This window comes from Halichoerus grypus, chromosome 1, assembly GCF_964656455.1.
Source record: "Halichoerus grypus chromosome 1, mHalGry1.hap1.1, whole genome shotgun sequence".
Lineage (NCBI taxonomy): Eukaryota > Metazoa > Chordata > Mammalia > Carnivora > Phocidae > Halichoerus > Halichoerus grypus.
Genome location: NC_135712.1, coordinates 171,839,188 through 171,851,604, shown reverse-complemented (window position 1 = coordinate 171,851,604; position 12,417 = coordinate 171,839,188). Strand labels below are relative to the sequence as shown.

The window sequence follows — 12,417 nt, the reverse complement described above, 5'->3', positions numbered from 1 at the left end:
CTTATCATATGATCCAGCAATCATGCACCTTGGTATTTACTCAAATTAGTTGAAAACTTACATCCACACAAAACCTGCACATGGATGTTTATATCAGCTTTTTTTTATAATCACCAACACTAGGAAGTAATCAAGATGTCCTTCAGTAGATGAATGGATAAATTAACCATGGTACATCCAAACAATGGAATGCTATTTAGTGATAAAAAGAACTGAGCTATCAAGCCATGAAGATATGGAGAAAATGTAAATGCAGATTACTAAACGAAAGAAGCCAGATGAAAGGGTTATGATTCTAACTATATGACATAATGGAAAAGGCAAAACTATAGAAGTAGTAAAAAGATCAGTGGCTGCCAATGGTTAGCAGGGAGAGAGGGATAAACAAGCAGAGCATAAAAGATTTTTAGGACAGTGAAAGTTTTCTGTATGATATAATAATGGTGGACACAGGTATTGCACATTTGTTAAAATCCAGAATGTACAAGATCAAGAGTGAACTCTAATGTAAACTATGGACTTTGGGTGATAATGATGGTCAATGTAGGTTCATCAGGTGTAACAAATGTACCACTCTGGTTGAAAGTGTTGATAGTGTGGGGTGCCTGCGTGGCTCAGTTGGTTAAGAGGCTGACTCTTGGTTTTGGCTCAGGTCATGATCTCACTGTAGTCGGGCTCTGCACTCGGTGTGGAGTCTGCCTCAGATTTTTTCTCCCTTTCCCTCTTCCTCTCCCATCTCCCTCCTCCCTGCCCCTCTCTGCTCATGCATGCTCTCTCTCTAAAATAAATAAATAGGGCGCCTGGGTGGCTCAGTTGGTTAAGCGACTGCCTTCGGCTCAGGTCATGATCCTGGAGTCCCTGGATTGAGTCCCGCATCAGGCTCCCTGCTCAGCAGGGAGTCTGCTTCTCCCTCTGACCCTCCCCCCTCTCATGTACTCGCTCTCTCTCATTCTCTCTCTCTCAAATAAATAAATAAAATCTTTAGAAAAAATAAAAATAAAAATAAAAATAAATAATAAAATAAAATAAAATAAATAAATAAAATCTTAAAAAAAAAAAGTGTTGATAGTGGGAGAGGTTGTGAGTGTGTTGGGCCAGGGATACATGAGACCTCTCTGTACTTTCTACTCAATTTTGCTGTGACTCTAAAAATGCTCTAAAAATAAATCCTATTAAAAACATTGAGATAAAGAAAACCTTACTAGCTGCCTCTCCCACATGTTTCATGATATGGGTTAAAGCCTCCAATCAGCCAGCACCACCAGAGGATCCCAGAAGAGGCAACCCCCCCACCCCTGCCACGCGATGAAAAAGAATCAGGAGCTGGAGAGAAAAATAACTGGATTGAAGACCTCAGTGGCTAAAAGCTAGAGGAGGACAGCCCTGGAAACAGCCCAGGCAGCTGGAAGAGATAGACACTGTATGACATTTGTATTGCACAAAGAGGACCATACCCTAGGAATTCTCTTTGTTACATGATCATGAAGAATCTGGAAGTGGAATTTTGTAGTTACACTACAACCCATTCTTCAGAGAGCAAAATCAATTTACATATTCAGACTTGAGGTGCTCTTCCAGCTGTTGAACCATTTTGGAGAGGTCTGAATGGGCTCATGAATATCTGCCAACACGTGCTTGACAAATAGGCCAGAATAAAGGAATATAAGGATCAAAAAGCAAGCAGAAATGAATCCACATTCTAGTCCCTTATGCACTATATAGGGAGGACTGTTCTCTAGGATATTCTCTTCATGATCTTGCAAAACCCAGAAGTAGAAGTTTGTGATTACAACATGATCTGTCCTTCAGAAAGGTGTGCTTCTAGCTATTAGGCCATTACAGCTGTTGGAATCCCCCCAAGAACCTTTGTATTCATCTAATAAATTCCCTCTTTTATTTAAACTAAGAAAAAGAAAGAAAAAAGAAAATCTTATTAAATGAAAAATTATACAATGCTCATGGACTGGAAGACTTAATATAGTAATATATTAATTATCTCTAAGTTAGTCTATAGATTCAGTGTAACCCAAATCAAAATCTCAGCGTTTTTAAAACATAAATGGATAACATAAATTAGCTCCTTGTAAATTTTATACAGAAATTCAAAAATCCAAGAATATCCAAGTATATCTTTTTTAGAGACAGTTTCTATTGATTTGTTATTTTCCTTTGGATGGGTCATACTTTCCTATTTCTTTGTATGCGTTGTGATATTTTTGTTGAAAACTGGACATTTGAATCTAATGATGTGGTAACTCTAGAAATCAGATTCTCCCCCTTTCCAAGTCTTGCTGTTTTTTTATTTTTGCTTTTTGTGTTTGTGTTTTTATTGTTGTAGGCTGCTTCTATGCCAAGGATCAGCCTGAACTGTAAACTTAAGGTCTTCTCAGATCTTTAACGAACGTGCATCTTTCCCTAGACATGTGGAATCACTTCCTAATTTTCCTCGTATATGCAGTTGCTCTTGAATGTTATAATATTTAGTGCCTGGCTCCCAAAAAAGGGAAAAAGAGAAAAATGAAATCCCCTGGAAGTCACTATATCCAGAGGAGGAAGGGCTTACAACAATGAGGAGAGGTGCAATAGCAGTGGCCACCTGTTTCTTTGCACACCTGTGATCAGAAACAGCAGTGATCAGGGTACAGATCCCAAATATTTGGAGGACAGTGTCCTTTTTGCCAACCCTGGCTCCTGCAGACTATGTGCAGGTTGTTTCAAGAATGGTTAGGAATGGATGATGGGTAGATGGTACTGTGCTGGAGCTAAAATGAGCCAAACTAACCACAATTTACCATCTAAGACTTACCCTGGAGGTAACAAGCCTTCAACACACTCTAGAGTTCCAAAACACAGGCATACCTCAGAGATATCGGGGGTTCATTTCCAGACCATTGCAATAAAGCAAATATTACAAAGAAATAAGTCAAATGAATTTTTTGGCTTCCCAAAGCATAAAAAAAATATGTTTACACTATACTGTAATCTATTAGGTGTGCAATAGCATTATATCTAAAAAAAATGTACATACCCTAATTTTAAAATACTTTATTGCTAAAAAATCACTAACATCTGAGCTTTCAGTGAGTTGTAATTTCAGATGACAGATCCCTATAACAAATATAATAATAATGAAAAGGTCTGAAATATTGTGAGAACTACCAAAACATGACATAGAGACATGATGTAAGAGAATGTTATTGGAAAAATATGCCAAATAGACATGCTTGACTCAGGATTGCCACAAACCTTCAATTTGTTAAAAACAGTACCTGCAAAGCACAATAAAGTGAAACATAATAAAGCATCTGTAGTTACATCAGACAGATTCCAGTAGTACAATTGCTGTCTAGACAAGAACACAGATTCCTGACATTTAGCTACTCTACCATCACCCAGAATCCTCCCTTCAGGAATATCTTGAAGAAGAACAAAGCTGGAGGACCTATGCTACCAGACACTGAGCCCTATGAAAAACTATGGTAATTAAGATAGTGTGTTTTGACCTAAGGATAAACAAATACACCAATGGAAGAGAACAGAAACAGTCTCACATTTATGTGACGACTTGATTTAATTGTAGATCTAATTATAAAAGTAATACTATAAAGGTATAGGATATATCACAGGAAAATACTTTCATGACCTTGGAGCAGGCAAAGATTTTTAAACAATACAAAGGAAGCAGTAACCATAAAGAAAAAAATTGATGACTTGAACTGCATTAAAATTAAACACTGTTGTTCATCAAAAGAGATATTTAAAAGGCAAACCTCAGAGCAGAAAAAGTTATTTTTCTCTCTCTCTCTATATATATATATAGAATTTGTAAATAACATATATAAGACTCTATAAAGAACAATAGTAAGATAATAGAAAAAATGGGCAAAAAAACTTGAATAGGCACTTTCCAAAGAGTATATATATGAATGGCTAATAAATGTTTGCAAAGGGGTATTTTTTAGTTATCAAATTTAACCACAATGAAATTAACAGCAAATTTTAACAACAATGAAATACTACTACATAACTGCCAGAATGGCAATATTTAAAAGACTGAAAATGCCAAAGATTGATGAGGTTGAGAAACAACTACAATTTTCATATTGCTGTTAGGAAGTATAAGTTTAGAAAACTGTTCAGCAGTATTTACAAAAACTGAATACACATCTACCTTATGACCCAATAATTTCACTTCTTTGTATTTACTCAACAGACATGCATACACATTTGTGCACCAAAAGACCTGTGGATGATGGTCATAGAAGCACTATTTATATAACCAAACAACCTAAATGTCCATTAGCAATAGAAAAGGTAAATAAATTGTGGTGTATTCATGTGACGGAATACTATACAATAATGAAAATAAATAAGTTACAACCACATGTGACAACATGAATGAATTTCACACATAATATAAACTATAATATTCACAAAAGAGTACAAAGGGTAAGACTCCATTCATGTAATGGTCAAAAACAGGAAGAACTAATTAATGATGATAGCAGTCAGGATAATTGTTGATTCTGGGCATGGGAGGGTGCATGAGGAGGGTTTCAAGAATGATGATGTTTTATTCTCACCTGGGTGGTGATGAAATAGGTGTATTCACTTTGTGAAAATCCACTTACACTTTAAAAAAATATTTAGGCTACTTTAAGTATATATTATTTTGTTTACCACAGTTAGAACCAACATAAAAACACATCTATGCACAGATAATCACACAAAGATAGAAAATGATTTTAAGTGCTATACTAAATTTAGAAGCTTAAAAACAAAATGCTAATTAAATAACAGTATCCACAATATAAACAATCAAACAACACTATAAAAGATCCCTTTAAATCATACTTTTTATGTCTGTATTATATATTACCCTTCTTTAGGATTCATCCCCTAGTTCCTTGTTATTTCATGTTGAACAAAATCATTAAAATATATGTCAGCTCTTACACGCCTGAAGAAATATGACCAACCTTCCTAGATATAGGGGAAAGAAATATAAAGTACCAAAGACTCCTTGGCTTTCCTTTTTGAACACGTGAACTTTAAGCATAGACTGATATCTACGTTAGCTTGGTTACAAACTAATCTTTTTTTACCTTTGAATTGAACATTATTGTTTTGAATTTGTCACTAAAACATTAAATAAAGGAGACTCCCAAAGATACATACTTTAAAATGTTTCAAGAATGGGAAGAATTGTTGTTCATTTATGAGTTACTTTTTAATAAATAAGTGATTATTACAAGATCTGTGAGTTTATCTTACCTCCATCACTATTTCACTTTAGCTAAGTCATTTACCCCTTAGTCAGTTTCATCATCTATGAAACACAGAAATTGGATAAGGTCCCATTTAGCCTTAGCATTCTAAGTATAAAGCAAATGTTGACGAAGGTAAGGTTCCTACTCCAGTGAATTGGATTATCTTAGCTAATATTAAATCTTGCATAGAATACACAACAAGATTTTGTTCATTAATTGTCCTTAAATATGTATCATTCATAACCTCGAAGTCATAATTACTAATTTATGATGCCAATTTAGTGATACTAATTTTGAAAGTCTCTTATTTATTTTAATATTTAAGATTATTAATTAATGTTAAGATTATCAAGTGGTTGTTTTACAGCTAGAACATATAATTGTGCTACAACTCTTTAGTATTTTAACTCTGAAAGACTGTGTGAAATTATAGAACCTCTTTTTCCATTGTGTTTTTAGAGAGAATAATAATAATAATAAATAATATTCCCAGAGGAATGCTAGGTTTCTCATATATCCCTGATAATATTGATAAGAAATTCACAGTATACTTGGTAAGAAACAGAATGGCAGGAGGAAAAAAATCAATGATGCAATCAGAAGACAGCACTCTTCTAAGAGATGCTATGTTATTTTCAAACATGTCACCAATCTGTACAAGTTATTATCAGGAACTGGTCTATCTCTGTAACAAGTGGCAACATTAAAAGAACCTGTTACAGTTCAAATTAGGAGATTAACAAGGTAAGAGAATTCAAGGTGGCAGTTATATAAAGGACAACTTGTATCAAAAATAAACAAAATGTCTCAGAAGGGGCTCTGATCCACTGGAATGTTACTTGTAAACCCACAGAATGATAAATAATTACTGAGTTTTCTCTCTAGTTAGAATGTCTACATTAATGCAGCGTACTTGGCTCCCCAAGGGTATGGAGAGCAACATTAGATAACTACGCAAAAGCAATATGTTAAAGAAACTGAAATTATATGAATACTCACATTTTTCAGCCCAAAATATTTCTGGTGTTAATATTAGAATGACCTAAAACATTCTGAGAGAATAAAATATTTAGAGTTGAAGATATCTTTGTGGCAAATACCCAAGTAAATAAAGTGCCTCACCCAAGGTCATATAGCCACAGAGTGAAAAAAACAGGAATAGAACCTGTTACTAATAATAGGCACTGCTCAGTAGTTTTGACCTCCAAGTGGTCAGCAGGCAATAGACAAATAGACAAAAGAGAGACACATCTAGTACTGAAGATACTTTCTTTGTATTATTACATATAGGCAGACAAGGTCACATAACAAACCCTATCCAAAGGAGTAGCATATGAAAAGGTATATACATATAAAAAGCTATAAAAGGGTATGTGTGTGTTTATACATATACACACATATGCATACATATACCTTTACATATAAAAGATATCTTATTTTATTTATGTATATACCTATACCTATGCCTTTATATATATATACCATATATATATATATACACCAATTTATATGTATATACCAATATATATATACACCTATATGTGTATCTATATATAAAGATATCTATGTGTGTGTGTATGTATATACCTATAAAGGTATACATAAACCACATCTCATAAAAAGCACAGTAGGGTCCATTGCCAAGACAGGCAAAAGAGGTAAGTTTTTGATATCTCTTTTCAGAGATCTAAGGATCTTGTCTCACAGAAGATCGATATTGTTATAGCACTATTTAATTAGAACTGGAAAATGTTCCCAGATGATTCCAAGTAGCTCTCACTTTTCTAGGTCAAAGATATCACTGAGATTCCTTACATCATTTCCACAATATTAGGAGACAAAATAATAGGTAACCCCCAAATTATATAAATTCTGCATAGCAAAGAGTGGGGTAATAAAGAATACCAGCTCTAACTAATTTATTAAATCCACATCACAAAAGGAGACTGTAAAAGTGTTCTAAAACAAAACAAAAAAAAATGTGTAGGAAATCATGCTAATGATTTAAAAAATAATTAAGATATCACCAAGATGTAAAAGCATATTAAAGAGAATGGAGAGGAATGAAAAGCACACCGAAGTAGGCTTGGAACGTCTGCTGATCCAGACTTCTGTGTCTTATGCCAGTTGCCTATTAGAACTCTTCCCAATTCTTTTTGAATATTCTCTTTTAAACCTGCTGAGCAGAATTCATTTTCTCACTCTTAACCTTGTGCTCTTTATGCTTTATCTTGCTGCTCTTTTCCTTTTGTCCATTGAAGATTAATATTAATCAAGGCTAAATTGTTCTGCTATTTAAAACTTTAAAAACACAAATAATTCAGTGGAAAATAGGTAAGTAATTAAAGATTTTTTTGAATTGTCAAGATAATTAACTCAATAATCCCCTCCATAAAAATACATACAATAATCCCTTCCATAAAAATACATAGGCTTCACCTTAGTAAAACTGTATCTGATTATTAAATCACTTACTATAAGCCATAGTACAGTGGTCCAATCTAAACTTTCCAGCCTTCTTGGTAAATGACACATCATAATTCAAACTAGTTTAAGCCAAATAAGGTAAGAGTGGCTCAATAGCCAGGCAATTCAGGTATAGCTATAGGTATAGGAGATCCGAGGATACAAAAGATAATCAGAACACTCTCTTTTTCCATTTCCATTTTTCTGATACCACAGTATTCTCAGGGAAGCTCTATCCATATTGTGGCAAATATGAACAATAGAAACTTCCCACTTACGTCCTTTTAGCTTAGCAACCCTAGTGGAGAGAAAGCACCTCTTTCCAGAAGTTCCGGCAAAATGTGCCAGGACTGATGCTCCCTCATCATGACCTGGTTTGGATCATGCACCCATCCTTGCCATAGCATATCAGTTTTCTCCTTGGTCCAATCTGAGTTTTTATGCTCTTTGGAGTCAGAAGATGGACTCAGGCCCACCTAAACTATACAGACTGACACCCAAATTTTACAGACTGATTGGAAGGGAGGAGTAGTTCCCTCCTGCAAAAAAAAAAAAACCTGGTTCTCTTACCTAAAGAGAGAATAGATGCTGGTCACAGAGGCAAGAAATAGAAATGTCCATTACAGGATATATACTGAAGGAAAAACATAAGAACCTCATGAAAACACATATGATACCATGGAATATTCCCAAAGATAATATTTAAAGACATATACTTTGTCCTATGGATGATCATTACTCCAACTTTTAGTACCTTACAAATAAAGATATCATCTTTGAAAGACTATGAACTTGATATGCCAATTGGAAAATTATAAAATATTACCGACTTTTCATCCAAGGAACTAGAGAATCAGAACAATTTCAAATATTACTTCATAGGACTGTATAATTTTTTCTTCTTTAAAGATTTATTTATTTTAGAGAGAGAAGGAGAGAGAGACCCTCAAGCAGACTCCCTGCTGAGCCCAGAGCCCGATGCGGGCCTCAATCTCAGGACACCAAGATCATGACCTGAGCCAAAATCAAGAGCTGGTCGCTCAACTGACTGAGCCACCCAGGTGCCCCAGGACTATATAACTTTTTAATTAAAAAATTCTTCATAGTTAACCATTTATGTAGTCAGCCATTTAAAAAAATGAACTGGCTTATATGGTTTCAGTGTTGCACTTAAATGACATCTATAGTTTTTTTTATGACTATTTACAGAGATCTTGAACTTCTTGTAAAATCTGCTACCATAGTAATCTCAGCGAATAATTAGCTCCTCAGGGAAAAATCCAACTCTTCATACTTCCAGTTGAAACAGAAAATAGCCTGTAGCTCTTCTTCCTAAATTATGATATATTTAGTATTTATACATTGCTGCTTACTACATTTGTAAGGAAAACCAAAATTTTTTTCTGAGAAATGCTTCCAGACATTGTATCCACCTCTTCAAAATATTTAAAGATGAAAATCCATTTAATTTTAAATAATCTATTAACAGGATTAGGAAAATTAATACACCACAGAGTTTATAGTCTTGCAAATTATTTTAAAAATGAAAAGCCAGCTCTGTTCTTTTTTTTTTTTTAAGATTTTATTTATTTGCGAGAGAGAGAATGAGAGACAGAGAGCATGAGAGGGAGGAGGGTCAGAGGGAGAAGCAGACTCAGGGAGCCCGATGTGGGACTCGATCCCGGGACTCCAGGATCATGACCTGAGCCGAAGGCAGTCGCTTAACCAACTGAGCCACCCAGGCGCCCTAGCCAGCTCTGTTCTTATCCTTTCATTTTACAATCCCTGTGTCTAGAAACAGACAACAAATTATATGCAATGAACATGATTTCTGTTTACTTGGGGCAAGTGACTATTTTCAAGCTAAAAGTATTAAATGTATCTCTCAATAGTTCATAAATAATAATATGAAGCATAAATACTGAATTATAATGCAAATATGTTTTATCATTTATTTATATTGTGTTTTATCCTAAAAGGTTTTTAAAGCAACTTAAAAGATGCAAAAATAGAAAAAAATAAACAAAGACAAAGCAAAAGGAAAATAGGTGTATAGAAGCAAACTGAAGCCAAGAATAAAGTTTGTACTCAATACACATACCATGAAGTTCACTTATAAGCTGTGCATGTTAATCTACGTACTTTAGTTTCAAAACCACTGAAAAGAATAATTCTAGATTATCCTGATACAAAATAAAATACTGTTCAGCAAGTTGTAGATGAGAGGTACATGTATGCAAACATTAAAACCTGGCAAACCAAGTATGTATTACACTATATATCAAGAAATATATATTGGGGGTAGATAGATAGAGATAGATAAAAAAGAAAGAAAGAAAGAGGGGCACCTGGGTGGCTCAGTTGCTTAAGCATCTGCCTTTGGCTCAGCTCATGATTCTGAGGTTCTGGGATCAAACCTCTCATTGGGCTCCCTGCTCAGCTGGAGCCTGCTTCTCCCTCACCCTCTGCCCCTCCCCTGCTTGTGCTCTCTCTCTTGCTCTCTCTCAAATAAATTAATTAATCTTTTTAAAAAGAAAGAAAGTGCATATGATAATATTTATAACTTACTTTTTTTTTCAAGATTTTTATTTATTTGAGAGAGAGAGAGGGAGAGAAGAAGTGGGGAGGAGGGACAGAGGGAGAGGGAGAAGCAGACTCCCTGCAGAGCAGGGAGCCCGACATGAGACTCTATCCCAGGACCCGGGGATCATGACCTGAGCCAAAAGCAGATGCTTAACTGACTGAGCCACCCAGTCGCCCTATATCTTACTTTTTTTCATTTGAGAGAGAGAGAGAGAGAACGAGTGGGGGAGGAGGGGCAGAGGGAGATGAGAGAGAGAAGCAGACTCCCCACTGAGCAGGGAGCCCGATGCGGGGCTTGATCCCAGAACTCTGGGATCATGACCTGAGCCAAAGGCAGATGCTTAATCAACTGAGCCACCCAGGTGCCCCTTTATATCTTACTTTGACTATATATAGGTAAAATTATTGCAAGGCTCTCCTCCAAATTATTTTTATGACTCTCAGTACTTATGGCTGGAAAGAAAATGAGGCATATTATGTTGAAAATAACCCAAAGGTCAAGGTCTAGAGATCTACATGTTGTGTACTGAGATTGTAAATTTTCAACATCAAAAGCATTGAACATCATGGGTGATGGCGTTTTAGGCATAATCATGATAAAGTCTTTCTGTTTGGGCTAGTCTCCTACAAAACAGAGTGTCTCTTTTTTTAATAATTTATTTTTATTAACATATAATGTATTATTTGTTTCATGGGTACAGGTCTGTGATTCATCAGTCTTACACAATTCACAGCACTCACCATAGCACACACCCTCCCCATTGTCTCTTATACAAGCTCAATAGAACCTTACTACAGAGTGACTAGAAGAGCAAGCTCTGGCAAGAATGGTTCAACACTCAAAAATCAATTAATATAATCTATTGTATCAGTAGGGTAAAAAAAGAAAAATCACACAATCATATCAACAGATGAAGAAAAAGTATTTTACACAATCCAACACCCATTCATGATAAAAACCTTCAGTAAACTAGGAATAGAGAGGAACTTCCCCAACTTGATGAAGAATGTCTACAAAATCCTACAGCTAACATCAAACTTAATGGTGAGAAACAAAGCTTTCCAACTAAGATCAGGTATAAGGCAAGATGTTTCCTCTCCCTACTCCTTTTCAACATTGTCCTGTAAGTTATAGCTAGTGCCTTAAGACAAGAAAAGGACATAAAGATACACAGACTGGGAAGGAAGAAATAAAATTGTCTTTGTTTGCAAATGACATGATCATTTATAAAGAAAATCTGAAAAACTGGACAAAAGACTCTGAAAGCTAATAATTGATAATGGCAAAGTAGCAGGATACAAAGTTAATATACATAAGTTAATGTTTTTCTACATCTCAGCAATGAATAAGTGGAATTTGAAATTAAAAATGCAATACCATTTACATTAGCACCCCAAAAATGAAAAACTTAGGTACTAATTGAACAAAATATGTACAAGATCTATGAGGAAGACCACAAAACTTTGATAAAAGAAATCAAAGAAAAACTAAAGAAATGGTGAGATAGTCTATGTTCATGGAAGGGAAGACAATATTGTCAAGGTGTCAGTTCTTCCCAAATTAATTTATAGATTCATTGCAATCGCAAGCAAAATCTCAGTAAGTTATTTTGTGGATATTGGCAAACTGATTCTAAAGTTTAAATGAAGAGGCAAAAGACACAGGATAGCCAACACAATGTTGAAAGAGAATAACAAAGTTGGAGGACTGACACCATCCAACTTCAAGATTTACTGTAAAACAATAGTAACTGACACAGTGTAGTATTAATAAAAGAATAAACAAATAGATCAATGGACCAGAATAGAGAGCTCAGAAACAAACCCACATAAATATAGTCAAGTGATCTTGACAAAAAAGCAAAAGTAATACAAGGGAGAAAAGAAAGTCTTTTCAACAAATGGTGCATTAACTGGGCATCACATATTAAAAAAATGAATCTGGACCTAGATCTTACACCCTTCACAAAAACTAACTGAAAATGGATTACTGATGTAAATGTGAAATGCAAAACAATAAAACTCCTAGTAGATAACATAGTAGAAAGCCTAGATGATCTTGGGTATGGCGATGACTTTTATATAACACCCAAGTCAT

The 12,417-nt window shown here is 34.8% G+C and overlaps 1 pseudogene; it reads left to right on the top strand.

The window, feature by feature from the left end:
• Nucleotides 1–1,305: 1,305 nt before the first annotated feature.
• LOC118525057 (DNA-directed RNA polymerases I and III subunit RPAC2 pseudogene) lies at nucleotides 1,306–1,703 on the top strand (annotated as a pseudogene).
• The last annotated feature ends 10,714 nt before the right edge of the window (nucleotides 1,704–12,417 follow it).